The sequence below is a fragment of the Lonchura striata genome, chromosome 3 (genome assembly GCF_050655825.1).
Source record: "Lonchura striata isolate lonStrDom1 chromosome 3, ASM5065582v1, whole genome shotgun sequence".
Taxonomy (NCBI): domain Eukaryota; kingdom Metazoa; phylum Chordata; class Aves; order Passeriformes; family Estrildidae; genus Lonchura; species Lonchura striata.
Genome location: NC_140705.1, coordinates 88,684,352 through 88,687,820, shown reverse-complemented (window position 1 = coordinate 88,687,820; position 3,469 = coordinate 88,684,352). Strand labels below are relative to the sequence as shown.

At 37.5% G+C, this 3,469-nt stretch overlaps 1 protein-coding gene across 32 annotated transcripts in view; it reads right to left on the bottom strand.

Moving 5' to 3' along the window:
• Window positions 1-3,469, bottom strand: part of LOC110469084 (uncharacterized) — a 455,123-nt gene that overhangs the window by 425,721 nt on the left and 25,933 nt on the right. The window lies entirely within an intron of this gene.

The following is a 3,469-nucleotide window of genomic DNA, read 5'->3' as shown; positions in this document are numbered from 1 at the left end:
AAACAACATGTCTGTGTGTATATATATAAAGAGATGAGAACTGTGCAGCTCTGTCTGCAGCTAATTAGCATCCTGGATGTCTCCACAATACATGTGTTGACTATCTTTTCCCAGATACGAGCAATATCTGGGCTTCCACGTTATTCAAATGAGGTAAATGCTGAACTTGTCTCTCACTTTTATGTTCTGCTAAAGAGGGATGTCTCCTCTGCAAAGGCTCCAGACCTGCAGACTCTGCTCAGGTGTGTGACACAACCATAAAAGTCAACAACAGAAGTAAATAAAAAACATGGGCCACCATAGAAGATACTGAAGTGTTTATATGTGCAAATAAAATACTGATGTTATGTTACTTCTGTTATTTCTCATAGCCGTGACATTGCTACTGTCACAAATACTACACTTTATAGTTCCTGTTTCCCTTCATCCTCACACTGTTTTATATCCCACAAACTTTGTTGCTTTTGGAAGACTGAAAAGCACTGCAAGAGGGGTGAAATGCTACACTGAAAAAAAGTCAAGTGCAAACACATTGGTTTGCCTGGAAATTCAGATTTAGGAATATTTTCTTGCCATTTCCAGACTAAACACCTTGAAGCATGAAAACACATGCATTGACACTCTCTCAAATTACCATTTTAAAAGCTAAGATCATTTTTCAAGTTTCCAAAGACCAGGCAATCATTGGTTACCCTGTCTGGATGGAAATTAGAAGAATTAAGAGGACAGGTCCTTTAACCCTGCATTATCAAGGCTATAAACCCAAAAACTACTGGTTGCTCAATCTATGAAATCTTGCTTTGCATGAAAGCATAAGGATGTGAAAACACAGTTGAGTGGTGTGGCAAAAGGAATCCAGCCAGATGGTCACTCCCTGTGAATGCCGTGGCTACCGTTTCATGTGCTGTGTAGGCAATAGCATAGGAATGAGATTGGTGGAATCCCAGTTTTTGGGATTTTTTTTCCAAAGTTATCACCACTCCTCTTCAGTTCCTACTTTCCCCAGCAGATGCCAAACCTACGCTTGAAGGAGGGAAAGATAACTTTCATTCCTTTATTGATCTATCAGACAAGAACTTAATCAATGTTCTTTATAAGCTATTAAAGCAGAGCAAGAGAAATGAACTCACCTGATACATTCAGCATTGATTGCTTCTTTCTAAGAAGGGAATGTCAGCCTTATCTGCAACTACAGCTGCGATTCAATTTCTCAGAAACAAGTTTTTCCCCTCATTAGCTCCCCAGAAATAGTGCAATTAAAAATGTATTTTAGACAAAATAGAGAATATAATCAAAATTAAATGAACACCACTTTCATTTAAGTTTCATTAGTTAAGTGTGTTCCAGAGAACACTGAAACCATAAGATGGGGTCCAGTTAAGGAAAATCTTTTCATGAAACATAAGTTGTGACCACCACATTACTAATTTCAGTGGAAACTCTGCATGCCAAGCAACTCTGGAATCCAACAAGAGAAATATCTACCGTACCTATCAAAAAAAAAAAATTTAAAAAAAGCTACAAATATCCATTATACAAAATTGACTTTATTAAGGGGATTTTTCAATATTTAAATTATCGTTTTAGGTCATCTTCACAAGAGCTAAAAGATTCTGATTTGCTGAACTGTTCCAAAATAATTTTTGTTAACTATATAACCTTATATTAGGTACATCCAGAGGAGCTCCTGGGAGCTGCAGCTCAAGTCCTTCCTTTGAAATCTTCCCCATGACTCGCCCACTAAATCACTTTCCCTTATTTGCTTGCCTAATCCTCCCCTTAAAGGAGTTTAAAGACTGTAGGAGGGTAGATAGATCATGGGAAGTGTAGTTTACATTTCCAGAGCCAAATTCAGAAGGGGGAAAAGCTGCTGCAAACCACAGCTCAGTTACAGGTCCTATCACCTCTGTTATCACCTGGTTTGTGGTGTAGCACCACAGAAAGGAGGAAACCCAATGTGGAAGTGATTGGAGAACAACACACAAAACATTTCTATTTCATAAAACAAACTGCTGGGCTCTTTTGGCAAGAGGAGATTTTGATGTAATTGAATTTATTTGCAGGTATTCACCCTACCAAACATTGTGATAGTTGGTAGCTTTCACGCCATATGAAATGGGAGCAGAGATCAAAATCAGAATTCCCACTGGATGGCAAGCGTGGGTTTTCCTTGCTTTGCCAGGAGTTTATGCACACACTCCTCTGAACACAAAGAATTACCCCCATGACCACTGCCCATCTCCCAGTCCAGACAGAAATGCAGCCTTTCTTTTGCTGCACTGTAGAAAAGTGCCTTCCTTTACTATAAAAATCTTTACCATGTGAGACACTGGAGCTGGGAGAAGGCACAACTACCACATGTCAACAAATCTTCCTGGAATCTCAGATGGAACAGAATGAAAAGCATTTTGTCTTGCCAAACAGTAAAATAAAAATGTTGCTTTTGAGCTCTCTTATTTTTTTCCTTTCACTGGAAGGGAAAAAACAGCCTTTGCTATTAAGTGTGTCTATTTTCATGGGAAATCCTTCCATTTGCAATATCTGCATATCATGTTTAAATATCTCCCTCAGGAAGATATACCACTTAATAATGTTTCTGTTTATTTATTGCAAAAATCAAGAATAGCTGGAAGTCCATTATGAGAATCTTTTAGCAAATTTAATTAATTTGTAATTAATTTTATTGGTATTTATGAGAGAAATCTTTAATCAGCATAATTTAGGCTGAAAATTACAATATTAACTAATATTAATTAAACAACAATGTAATAATTTCAATAGTTTTAATTATTTTTTAGATTAAATTACCTGCTAGTCAGTTCTACACTGCTTTTGAAATTAATTAGCCAACTTAAGCATGCTCTGTATCCACTGATCTACCAAGGGTAGAACATTATGCCTAAACAAGGCAAGAAATACTCCCTCCAAATGTCAGCTGGGCTGTCACAGTTAAAAAAAAATACTACTTAATCCTAATTTTAAATAAGACATGTTCTATTTGAAGTTGGTGGCATGCTGCTTTTTAATCCTAATTTTAAATGAGCTGTGTTCTGTTTAAACTTAGGGGCAAGTTTTCAGGTAGTGCAGGACCTTGGATTTTGGAACTGCCTTTCCTTTCAGTCCCTTTCCAGCTCATGGCTGTGTCACCTCTTACTGGTAGAGCAGAGTCAGCATAACCTTATTATTTTTCACGTTTGAAGTGAAAAGGGGCAAAAGAGAGGCATTTCAACTCCAAATTTAACAGGAGCTCCTAAATACTTCAGCACACATGCATCTATCAGGTTATCACAGGACATGTCCCCATACAGAGAAAATGAGTTTTCTTGGAGCTAGAGCAGCCCTTCTTCCTCACACAAAGTCTGCTGAACAAGACAGACTTAGGAAAATAACTTTTCCTTTTTTCAGCTGGCACCTAATGGGAAAAATGTTGTATATCATCTTTCCACCTTTGGACTCTCCTTGGAATTTT